This window comes from Mandrillus leucophaeus, unplaced genomic scaffold (genome assembly GCF_000951045.1).
Source record: "Mandrillus leucophaeus isolate KB7577 unplaced genomic scaffold, Mleu.le_1.0 Scaffold582, whole genome shotgun sequence".
NCBI classification, from domain to species: Eukaryota; Metazoa; Chordata; class Mammalia; order Primates; family Cercopithecidae; genus Mandrillus; species Mandrillus leucophaeus.
In genome coordinates, this window is record NW_012106275.1 from 2286343 (window position 1) to 2299861 (window position 13519).

A 13519-nucleotide genomic window follows, 5' to 3' on the forward strand; every position below is an offset into this window, starting at 1 on the left:
ATGTGAAAAATCAGTTTCATGCTTTATACATGTTCCATCAAACTGACCTAGACACAAATTCAAGAATAATAGCAATTGTGTAATGTTGCAAAATATTTCTCAGGTAACATGAGATCACCTATTAAGAACACCAAGTAATTAACGGATTCATGAGCGCCCCTCCAAACCACAGACTGGAACACAAACAGAAGCAAGAAGATGGATGTTTGGAAGGACTGGAAAAGGATCATTCATACTGCAAGAATACATTGCCACCGTATCTCAAAGACAGCACAAGTTCATTAATTAATTCTTTCTCTTACTTCTCCTAAGCTGTGTCCATCTCCAAGAACAACTAGTGACAGATCTACTATAGTATACTTGGGACATCCTTATACTAAAAATATTATTCATTGTTGATCTGAAATTCCCATTTAATTGGGTATCCCTTGTTTTTATTTGTCAATAATAGGCCCACATTCTTTCATGGCATTTGGACTGTTATCTTTTGCTTTGAGAAGCAGAAGACAGAGGTGAAGAAGCATCTCCCTGAATGGTGTTACTCGCTACAGTGGATGTTTTAACATCTCAAGGTGCCTTTGCCTGTGCCCAGTGCTGGGTCCCTGAAGTCGGAAGTGCTCATCTGTTCTTTAAGGCAGGCTCACTTTCTGCCACCACAGGGAGCAGTCATTATGCATACTCCTGTTGCCAGCTCTCAGTAAACCAACACCATTCTCTTTTCTTTTATATTTCATTCATACACATCTATTATGTACACACTATGAGCCAAGCACTTCGTAAGGCACTTCTAGTGAGAAGAAAGAAGTCAGGACACCGCAGGTATGAGTGAGAAGGAGCCTACCGGCCCGGTGCAGTGGCTTACGCCTGTAATCCCAGCACTTTGGGAGGCCAAGGCAGGCAGATAACTTGAGGTCAGGCGTTTGAGAGCAGCCTAGCCAACATGGTGAAACCCTGGTCTCTACTAAAAAACAAATACAACAATTAACTGGGCATGGTGGCACACGCCTGTAATCCCAGCTACTCAGGAGGCTGAGGCATGAGAATTGCTTGAACCTGGGAGGTGGAGGTTGCAGTGAGCCGAGATTGCACCACTGCACTCCAGTTTGGGTGACAGAGCGAAACTTCATCTCAAAATAAAAAGGAGCCTACCACACAATTGTTGACAGTCTATCACAGAGAGTAACAACATCAGCCAAAGGTGGCATCTGCAGAGATCAGACAGGGGCCATCTCAAAAGGGAACAGCCCTTAATTTCACCTTACATGTAGATGAGTTTGACAAAAAACAGGAAAGCAAAGGAGCATGAATGTCCCATTAGAAGGCATACTAGGAAACTGTCATGGGGCAAAATTCATACGTCTTAGAGATAAAAGTTGGTAAAGCACAATTGAAGCTATTTATTGTTAAAGCACAATTGAATTATTTCTTGTTTTCTTCAGTAATAGAAAAGTTGGACATTTTTCTTTAGAGAAATCAACCGCAATTATCCTGTGAAGAAACTCAGTAACACTAGTCAAGGATCAGGCTGGTCGCTTTCACAGAGAGGGAGGTTCGGCAGCTCTATTGTTCTAGCATTAGTAATGCATGAGACCTACCCCTGAACACTTCCAGTTAGGGAAGCTCTGCAGAGATCTTGCACTGTGCCACGGATGGCCTTGTGCTTTTGGCTATTAAGCTGGAAATGCAAAACACGTTTTGTGGTTCAAATAATCTCCAGGAGACAGTTTCCTGGAAGTTTTAAGTCCTATTTCTCATATCACCTCCATCTAAATTGGTGATTTCTATGACCTTTTCATCTAATTACACTAGTATGTTGTGCCTATTTTTATTAAATGGTTCCATTACCTAAGCCATTATGTGCTAGCTCCTCCTTGTTGCTAACCTCATGAGCCCACCCGCTACCTCTCCTCACTTTCACATCGAGGACAGCATTCTTCAAGATGGAATTTGTTATGTTATCTTAGATCTAAGATTTTCACAAATCACTTCACTAACACTTAAATATCAGAGACAGACACCCAGAATTCTACCAAAATCCTTGTGTACCCACATATGAAGTGGTGCATAGACTGGTTCATAAGACAAGGAAAAAATGGAAAGCACTAAAAAGCAGGAAGAAAAAACACAACATTCCAGAGGAGAAATTAGGAAAATTTACAAATGGATAAAAACTGGGGAGAGGATGGAGAGTGGCTGGAGAGTGGCTGGAGAAGGCCCTCTCGTGCCCGCAGTCACTAAAAGACACAGCAGAAGAAGCCATCATGGGCAGCACAAACCAGTCCCCATCCCACTTTTGAATCACAGAGAAGTTTGCAATGTCAAACAATATCCTTCTAATGTGTTATGAGAATTCTATCAGACCCAGGCTAAAGGTAGAAATGAACAGATACTTATGAGAATAGCATCAGGGAGAAAACGTGGAGAACTGCGTCACCATGTAGCTGTACAAGTGAATTGTCTAATATAATAGTTAGAGTATTAACATTGCATGGCCTTTCCGCTAGTTTCTACCTCACCATATTTACTGTATCTGAGTTCTAAACTACTATTTTTATTTTATTCCCTCCCGTCGGATAGTTGGCATTCACCTAAGCAGTCAGGAACATCTGCTGTATTTGTGACAATTATTCAGAAGGTATAAAACAAAATTATATGCAGCATGTAGCAGTGACATTTGATTGCAAGGGAGAGAATCCAACTAGAAATGTTGACTCACTGTGTTACACAGCATCATGAAAAGAGGCTGACGTTAGCCGGCGGTAGGCCAGTAATAATATGCCTACACCATATTAATCGCAGATAAACCAAATTGCATTGCTAATTTCATTTGCATTTGCATTATCATTGTGTGTTAATTACTACAGTTAGGCCACCAAAGACTAATATCCAAATCTGACAGCACCAATTCCCTGGATACATTCTGTGGTTGCTGAATGATTATTGTTCAACAGTTTGCTGCTTTTGACAAACACAAAGCAATACAGGCTTCCCAGCCCTGAAAGAATGAAGGAATAAATGAAAGAATATCAGGCATGGTCTGACGCAGAGTTCCATTCCAGCTCCAGGCATACGGTCCTTGCTCAAAGATAAACAGCCATGTTTCCCAGGACGTTCCCTGTTAATGTGTGCTGTTTGAAAAGAGGTCAGGGTCAACTAGGTATGGGAAATACCAGGTTAAACAACCATGGACCCTATTGCAGACCCTCTTAGAGCCTTTAATATGTTATTGTACATTGTGACTCTCAGAGAGGGAATAGAGTTTGCAGTGTTCCCTAACACTTACTAGACCATCTAGTCCTTTTTCTCACTGCCAATCTTCTGGAATCATTATTTCCCAGGAATGCACTTTAGAAAAAGCTGAATTTGCAGAATATAACTGTAACCAGAACCATGGGCATTCCATAAAAGTAAATATAAGTCATATGTTAGAAATATTCTACCGTACTTAACAGAAACTCATAGTCACCAGTCCACAATATCCAGATAACCCTCCTGTCTACATTGTGAGTCTAATGTTCCCAGAATTTCTGCAAATTATTGGGGACTTTCACTCTCCTGGACCCTTCCGGCCTAAAGCCCCAGGTTCTAGTGAGCTAGGAATCTATGGAACATCTTTTTCCAGCGCACACTGTCTCCTTCCAACCTATGTTAAGCCAAGTATGCAACCCTCCTTCATTTCTAGATTTCCACCAAAACCAAGCAACTAAATAAACAAATCCTTTCATGAGGCTTGCTCAATTCTGTGGAGGTATTTGGAAGTTATACTGCAGCAATGCAAGCAACCTGAAATTGCGTATCAGACACATTTGTGCTTTCTTCTTCCAATGCGTTATTGAAATATAATTTACATATCATAAAATTCACCTGTCTAAAGTAGAGAACTGAGTGGTTGTTAGTATAGTTACAATGTTGAAACACACCTATTCTTAACTTCCTCTATAATTTCTGACCAGTTGGGCTCCAGTTGTCTTCCTCTCTTTCTCTGTATCTCTGTAATCCTCAAATTCAATTTCTTTTTTCTTTTAATTTCCATAGGCTTTTGGGGAACAGGCAGTGTTTGGTCACCTGAGTAAGTTCTTTAGTGGTGATTTGTGAGATTTTGGTGCACCCATCACCGAGCAGTATGTCCTCTAGTCAATGTGTAGTCTGTTATCCCTCACTCCCCTCTCACCCTTTCCACCAAGTCCACTGTATCATTCTTATGCCTTTGCACCCTCAAAAGCATATATATACACATATACATATATATACACACATATATATACACACATATATATACACACACATACATATATATATAATGACAATAAAGCAAACAATTGACACTATTTGAGAAGCAAGGTTAACAAAGACACACACACATATATATACACACACACACATACACACACATACACACACACACACATATATATATGCCTTTGAGAGTGCAAAGGCATAAGAATGACACAATGGACTTGGGGGAAGGGTGAGAGGGATAACAGACTACATACTGACTATATATACATAACTATATGACTACCATTCAAATTCAATTTCTTTCTTTTGCAACCCTTTGACTTTCTTGTCTGCAGCCAAACCCACGCCCTTTGAATCCCATCTCAACTCCAAACAGCTTGCCTGGGTAACTTTCTAAATAAAGACAGGGCTCTTCCTGAGAGACATTCAGATGTCAGACATTAAAATTAAAAAAATAAACAAGACAAAAACAAAAATAAGAATAGGGACTTCCTCGCACTGGCCTCTCCTCTATGGGAGCCTCCCCATGACTTCAACCAAATCGCTTCTGGCTTCTTCGTAAGCAGCCCAATGCCCTGTGGGGAGTCCCTGATTGCTGCTGCCCTTGCTCATCCTTGATGCAAGTGGTCACTTCACCCCTCCTTCCCTTTGTGAGAGTCTTTATATAGTGCTCTTGACCAGAACGCAGCAATATAGCTGCTTCTCACTGCTTGCTGCTGCTCAGTCCATCCCTTCCACCTAGTTATGTCCTTCAGATAAAGTTTCCATAAGACCCCAGCAGAGAGCCTGGTTCAGACTCCACAGTGACATCATTCCAGCCTCTATCCCAGCAAGAAGAGAAGACGCATGAGTAACCAATTCCATAGAGTAGGCAATTTCAGTGTTTCTGTTTGGTTAAAGCCATGGCCATCTCAACAGCCACGACCCAAACATTTTTAAACAAAGGAGGGAAGGAGGAAAAGAAACAGAGGAGAAATAGTAAAGGGGTTCAGAATGCTGCACAATCGGCTTTGGATAGGCCAGGTCAGATGTGGGGTGGAGGTAAGAGGAGAGCCTCAAACCTCTTCAACAGCCACAGAAGCTAAAGAAAGCACAGGAAGGCCTGTCCTTCAGGCCCCTCCCTAGGGATTTCTTTTTTTTTTTTTTTTTTGAGACGGAGTCCCGCTCTGTCGCCCAGGCTGGAGTGCAGTGGCCAGATCTCAGCTCACTGCAAGCTCCGCCTCCCAGGTTTACGCCATTCTCCTGCCCGAGTAGCTGGGACTACAGACACCCGCCACCACGCCCGGCTAGGTTTTTGTATTTTTTAGTAGAGACGGGGTTTCACCATGTTAGCCAGGATGGTCTCAATCTCCTGACCTCGTGATCCGCCCATCTCGGCCTCCCAAAGTGCTGGGATTACAGGCTTGAGCCACCACACCCAGCCCCTAGGGATTTCCACTGGTGGTGAGTAAATGGCTCAGTTGCAAGATGTAATTATGAGTTCACTGTTCAGGAGACACCTAGAATTCTTTCCAGAAAGGGAACTCTGCCAAGATTTTACCCCCATGTTATTACCACCATCATACTAAGCTGCCCACATTTGCATTTGACCCACAGCCTCCCTGTACTCTGTATGTGTTCAATTCCTGCATGTTCTGCAGAGGCCATCTAAAACTACGTTTTATTCACTTCCCACCTTGCAGCATTTGGTTTAAGGAACTTCAGCTTTCTTGTATATTTCAACACAAATCTTCATGGTTTAGATCCTAGGAAAATCTCCCTTCAACACTGAGATCAAATAGGTGGAAGCTGTTGACATGCAGTAAGGTGGCATTGAGAGGAAGCCAAGGTGGTGTGAAGGAGTTCCTGGTAAATCCACAGTGTATGTACATCATGGCCTCATTTCTCAGAAAATGACAATAAGGCAAATAACTGACACTTTTTGGGAAGCAAAATGAACCAAGACATGGGAGTTGGAAAGGCGCCTGTACAGATACTGCTGGCCCCCTACAATAATTCCATATTTGACGGGCATGCGGCAGTTCAGAAAACAAGCACATTTTCTTCTTTGCAGCTGGGTTGTTGATTTGCAAATGGGCCTTTATATCTCCAAATAACGAAATAAACATGTGTTTGGATTTTAAGGCAATGCCATATTGTTATAAAACATTCTAAGTGCTTGACTCTCAATTCCTGTGCTTATCTTGGAGCAGATGGTCCCATAGAATGTGAAAGGAAGAAATGTATAAAACTTGCAGGTCATGCCCCAAAAGGGGAGCCCATGTTCTCCCTTGCTCCCTTTCTTCTTCACACTCCCCTTCTTGTTGACTAGAAAGCAGCTTGGCCATGAGCCACCATGGACCACACAAGTGTGACCAACATGCTAGGACAATGGACAAACAAGACAGAAGGATCCTGGGCTCCACTGACTTCACTGAGCAAACCTGCCATACCAGCTTGAACTTTTGCACTTCTCTCTGGTTTGGGAGACTGTTACATTGGTCACAAAGACAAACCCATCTTCTTAGCAATATGTGAACTCTGGATCAAACTGTTCCAGGGGCATCTGTACACACATGGATGTCTGAGCATACACACCAGCACTAAAAGTACATCAAAGTCCAAACTGACTCTATGTCTCAACATTTGGGCAGCACACTTTTGAAATCCTGATTGGTGGCCGGGTGTGGTGGCTCACGCCTGTAATCCCAGCACTTTGGGAGGCCAAGGCAGGCGGATCACAAGGTCAGGAGATCGAGACCATCCTGGCTAACATGGCGAAACCCCGTCTCTACTAAAAATACAGAAAAAAAAAATTAGCCAGGCATGGTGGCGGTCGCCTGCCTGTAGTCCCATCTACTCGGGCAGCTGAAATAGGAGAATGGCGTGAACTTGGGAGGCAGAGCTTGCAGAGAGCCGAGATCACGCCACTGCACTCCAGCCTGGGTGACAGAGCGAGACTCTGTCTCAAAAAAGAAAAAAAAGAAAAAAGAAAGAAATCCTGATTGGTTTGGTGCCTTAGTAAAACCAGAGGGAAAAGTTGACTGTCTTTCTCTCAATGTGGGGACAGGCCAATGTCTCCCCTGGGCTCTGCCAGCCATTTCACAAAGATACACCCCAGCTATAAAAACAATATACGATTCTATGTATCCTAAAAAACAATGTGCAGTAATAAAATGGCATAAAGGAGCATATGTTTTTTAGGGATTGAGAAGGAATTTCACAATAATGTTTACATAAAACAGTGAAGCAAATTTAGAGAAAACAGCACCTTTGCAAACGTTTCCAACATTGGCACACTGACCACTGACAAGATTCAAAAAGGTGTTAGATTCAGACTGGACAAACATTGAAGTCAATTTAAAAGCACGGTTTTTGTTTGTTTGTTTGTTTGGTTTTTTTTTTTTTTTTGGTATTTGAAAACAGTGAACTGTTAAAATCTTTAAAAAAAAAAAACCCCTATTACGTTGACAATTTAGTAAGCTCATTCGTTTACAACTGGTTGGTTTTTTTTTGTTTTTTTTTTGTTTGTTTGTTTTTTTATCCCCAGTGTGTGTTTTTTTAAGTGATATCTCATTTATTTTAAGCCTGGAACAGAGCTTTCTCTGCATTTGAGCAGTCCAGGATGGAGCTACTGAGAAAGGTCTGTGACCAGTGAGATCCAGGAACTACGGGCAACCAGTCTGCATCAAGATAAGCACAGAGGCTGGAAGTTAAGTACTTAGAAAGTTTTATAGCAATATAACATAACCATGACATCCAAATGCATGACCGACTTTCTAATCATTAGTTTTCATCATATTTTACCAAAGCATCAATACTCAACGGATTTGAATTTTTTTTAAATGGCCCTTCACCAAGATAGCAATGGTCTAGTAACCAACTTGCAGATATAAAGACCCATTTCCAAATTTGCCTGCAGCTTCCTATGCCTCCACTCACACACAACTGACATCAAAATTTCTTACACACAAGCACATTGCACAAGCTACTGCCCACAATAAAAACAAAGCGAGAACTTATTTCACATATTATTGCCACCTGACGATAGAGTAAGACTGTTTCAACAGACACATTGGCAATTCATAGTTTTATGATAACGTAAGAATTGGGCAGTAATTATTTTTATAAGAGAAAACAACTTGCATTTGTGTGTGTGCATGAGTATGAGTATGTGTCTCCATCATAAAAACAATAATCGCCCCCATGTCTTCTCCATTTTGTCTTCAATTCTGGTTCTTAGGATTTTCTCCAGGTGTTAGTAGCTACACCTCTGGAAAGGGTCTTTTGTTAACACCAAAAGCATTTTGACTTATTTCTTTGGGGGGAAAAAAAAAACCCAGAAATGAAAGCATGCCCTCTTTTAAACTGGAAAGCTTTATTTTGCCCCTGGAGAAAAGCAGCCTGGTTAAATGTCTGAACTTATTGTTATTATTATTTTATTGAGCAATAAACTAAAGTGTGATTGAGCCACCAGTGACTCGGATATATTGTTAAGCTTGGAATCACATGGTTGAATGACTGGCTGGCCCAGAACGTGGGCGATTCAAATGATTCAGAAGACAAATGAGGCAGGAGCAAGAATGTCTCACACCAATACAAACCCAATTAACGTCAACAAAATCCTGCAAAATTTATTGTTGCTTGGCCTCTGAAAATGGTGGAACCAACTCTTTTCCTGTGCCTGCAGGGCAAATTCATTAGATGGAAAACGGCATTTTGTTAACCATGAAGTTCAGTAACATAAACAAGGAGTCAGTGCCATGGTCCTTGAGGCACCTGCAGAGGGTCAACCACAAAGGAGGGAAGGAAGAGAGAGACTCTGATCTTGCTCTGCAATGCCCATGAGTGGTGACACAGTCGGTGTTTCATAAATAATGTCTTCTTAAAGTCACAGTCCAGGATAAAAACAGTATATCTGATTGTCATTCAGTTCGTTAATTAATGATCATATATAAAGAGAGAAAGAGAGAGAAGAGAGAGGAAAGGAGAAAAAGAGATTGATATTTTGCCTGCAAGTTCACCAAAGATTACCATGTTGGTTTGTGCTTGCTTTTTTGTTTCAGTTTCTCGAGTAAGAGTGATTCACTTGTGCTGATTCAGCTTGAACCATGTTTACATTAGATGCTCTTATGCCCACAATTGACAAATCTCAGAGTGGTCATGAAACAAAACGGGCCTCAGTGGCCCCAAAGTCATCAAACCTACAATTTTGACCTCTATGCTATGTGCCCACAGAACTGGACGACGCTTCTGAACTCATCTCACCCTAAGCGCTGTGAAACGCTCCGTCACTGTGATATTTGACAGCAAGGATGGCGCCACCTCTGAGAGAACTCATGCCGCAGAGCTCAACAACATACCCCTTGTTCAAAGTAGAGATGATGGGCGTTGAAAGGGCCACAACACAGAGAGCTTTTGTGTGATCAGACTTACTCTGTGTGGGGTAATAGGAGTGTCATCTGAAGAGTGGTTTGGCTGGATAAGACCACACACAAAAAAAAATTGTACCAAACAATCAAAAAGCTCAATCATGGATTATCAAGAAGACCATTTTCCCACCCACACTTGACTCTGAATTCAATCAAACCCTTAATGACTCCTATGAGGATTTCAGGGTGTTCTATCAAAAATCTGTTGAAATAGACCCAAACACAGCAAAATATTAAGGTGAAATATTATCAGTACCAGAAATATTATCAGTACCAGAAAAAGTATCTCCAATACTTTTTCTCAGTTTTCGGTCTCTTATGATTATGATGATGATTCATTTGTGCTGATTCAACTTGAACCATATTCATATCAGATGCTCTTATGCCCACAGTTAACAAATCTAAGAGTGATCATGAAACAAAACAGAACTCAGAAAGCAGGAAAGTATCTCCAATACTTTTTCTCATATAAAGAACATACCATTTGTTGCTAGATGCAGCCCACTATGGAAGCAGGAAAAAAATCTACTTAGTCACTGAATCAACACTTACCATGTACCTGGCATGGTGCAAGGCTCATGAGGTGGGATTTATTTCTTCATGCTTTTGTTTTGTTTCCATCGTTAATAGTGATCAGAGCTATGAAGAAAATCTTGGAGGGCAATGAAACAGAATCACAGAAGGGAATTTTGTTTCATTCAGAACTGGGAACAGCCTATTTGAGGGAGGACAGTCACGTGAGATTTAAAAGATAGTGGTTAAGCTACTGTGACTCCCAGTGTCTTTTAACTTTGTATTTTTAACTGAGACCCACAAGAGAAATTCATAGGGGACTGTTGGTCCTGGATTTTTAGGGACAACCAAGATTGACATGTGATTAATTTTCTGAAGACAACTAGATTCTAGCCATGACAAGGGGCTTCTGGGATGAAAAGTTAGGACCACGGAGGGCCAGGGCGAAAGTGGGAATGGGACCAAAAACACCAGTAGGACCAAGAACCAGTGAGGCCAGGGCAAGGGAGAAAGGAGCGTCAGAGAGTAGGTAGCATGGCCTCCAAGAAGTTCAGGTGCAGAATGAAGGCCATCAGGAGAATATCTGTCCATTAACCTGCCTGGAGCCCTCTTTGTATTCTCCTAGACACCTGAAAGTATTCTGCAGCATTTTTTGTTGCTGATTTAGGCATTACAAAAAATGTAGAGTTTCACTGCTGATTTTTCTCCAGACCATTTGTGCATTCTTGCTCTGAGCACCCCAATCCATAATCATTGTCAGCTGAGACGAAACTAGCTGCTAAATTACTTACCAATGTATTCAGTCTCCACGGCATCGATCTCAGCAGAAATGCAGATCAGCTTTCCAGGGCGAACCTCCCTCCTGAAGAAGTGAGTCTAGGCCAGCAACTGCCACCTGGAGGAATCCTGAAGTGCCCCCCGGTTGTGTAGGGTCTTGGTTGTCACATAGTGCATTTGACACAACACAGGCAGGGCTCCGCAATCTGCTGCCTCCAGCAATAAGATAATGATGTTGTAGTTTCTCTTCTCTTCCTCTTGCCCACTAGAATTTACTTGGATCCTAGCGAATAAAGAAGGGAGAAGGGAGATCAGTCCTCCCCATCACCTGCTAGCATCCACCACCATTTTGGAATAGCTGGGCTCTGCAGCTGTGTAGACGACAAAGTGCATACGAGTGCCACATGAGCCATGTTTCAGGACCAGCCAGTGGTCAGGGCACACAGCATAAAGTGAGAGAGAGGAACTGAGGCTGGAGGGCTCAGGGCACATGCCCAAAAACTACAGACACTAAATGACTGGAGTCCGGTTAAATAAAGTGAACCCTCTTTTCCACAATTTCCTTCTCTTTCTATCAGCCTTGGCAATTGTCCCCACGACAAGAAGGAGCCTAGCTGGGGCCACTCTGCAAATTCATGAGGCAGGGGAGACATCCAAGCTCGGCATATGCATGATGATTACAGGAAGAGGAAAACATCTGAACTACTTAGCATCTCACAGTTCAAATGGGGCAGTTGCTGAGACGCTGGTGCAGAAGAGACAAATGGGGTGGGGAAAATTTTCTAATCTTAATAAAATCCTTTTGCTTTTTCCAGTAAGTAAAGGAGTGAGTGATGATGTGTCTGACCCTTCTTTAATATCATCAACTGGAGCGAGAAAGACCTGAAAGAAAATATTTAGAAAAAGAGTGTTCATATTATGCCTTGCCTGTGCTATGCCTTAATACATTCTCTCATTAGCAATAAGCCAATTCCATATAAACAATGTTTTCTCAGCAGGCAACAGCAAGTTAATAAGGTACTCTTAACACTCATTAAAGCTCACATGCTTCAAGAACATGCTTAGAAATATTGTGGGTTTCCTGGCGCTCGGCACACATTTCAATGGGGAATAAATGGGTGCATGGAATACAGTGAAGAGCAAGTTCCTTCAACACGTTCTGTCTTTTCTTGCCACTGCTCAGTAACAAAGGAAGCAGTGAGCAAAGCAATTATTTGGGCTTTACCTGGAAACAGGAAAAGACCAGACATCTAAAATTGGACAAAATGTACATGTCAGAGACTAATTCAGACTTTTTTAAATGACTTTTTTTGTTACCTTGGGAAGATGTTTTAAGTTTTTATTGGAAACAAATGTCACTGTTGAGGCAGATGGGAAAGTAATCTAAATTTAGAAAATGTAAGTCATTATTAATTGACCTTAGTTATCAGAGAAAGTTTTTTTCAAAGATCTGCTAACTTCAACTCCAAACTGGACACAACTGCTTCCTTTAACTTACTTCCTTTAACTCCTCAATCAGCTACAATAACTTATATTTGAGATTGATTTTATTTGCCTTTAACTAAAACTTGTTAGAAACAGCCTGGTCAATTATTTCTCTTTCCTCATCCTATTTGTTTTTGTTACTTCTGTGGGAAAATGTGGCCAGTGTTTGCAAAACACCACAAGAAACACCTCTCAATTGTTTTCTGGCATTATTAACTTGCTATTGTTACCAGCAACTCTGCATCTCCACAACTACCAACAGAGTTTATTGCTTGTTTCTTTACTCGGATTGATTGACATTAATAGGGTGAAATGTAACGACTTACAGTCAGTATTTTGGAATAACAAAAATGATTATTTTGGAAGTTCTTTGCAATATTCTATACAGTTCAAAAGCCAACATCTAAAAATGTATACTGCTTGGAGAAATATAACAATTTAGTTTCAATTATAAATTAAATACATGTAAACTCCTTAAATCATTCTTATAATTGGCAACTGTAAATCAGTTACCAGGATCTTTCAAGAATATTATTTAAAGTCATATAGTATAGAAGTGTTTTCTATTGATTAAAAATAGATGTAGATAGAGATTCCATACTAGATGCTTACCCACATCTTCATTTATCTTACTTTTTCTTTCTCTTATGAAGCAAAACTGTTTTTACAAAATAGGATTGTTATTTCTAGGCTCCCCTAATGACCCATTATGATCAAAATGACAACTTAGTAGCTTTAACTTTAACTGGTTTGGTACAATCAATGCTTTAATTTGGTAAGTAGATTCACTTCTCCATATATTTCACATGTTAAAAGGTTACGTTTATTTTTAGTAAAAATAAAATAGTTGTGTTAGTTTCAATAAAATTACTTCCTTTTTCTTTTCAACTCCTGCTTTCCTTCTTTCAGTGGACGTTATGTGCACTTCCAGCATTGCCAACATTTTACAGTTTCAATACCCTACTGTGAACATACTTATTTTTAATTTGAAGCAAATTGAAACACATTTTAAGAGTTGAAAGTTCACATCCTCCTTTTAAAAACCTCAGTGCACTTCAGTGTGTCACAAAGTCAGATCTGATTACCACTGAGTT

The 13519-nt window shown here is 40.9% G+C and overlaps 1 long non-coding RNA gene across 1 annotated transcript in view; it reads right to left on the reverse strand.

The window, feature by feature from the left end:
• LOC105553169 overlaps positions 1-11056 on the reverse strand; it is a 217289-nt gene extending 206233 nt beyond the window's left edge. The window contains exon 1 of the long non-coding RNA XR_001008112.1: positions 10955-11056. This is a non-coding gene — a long non-coding RNA (uncharacterized LOC105553169). The remainder of the gene's footprint in view (positions 1-10954) is intronic.
• Between the last annotated feature and the right edge of the window lie 2463 nt (positions 11057-13519).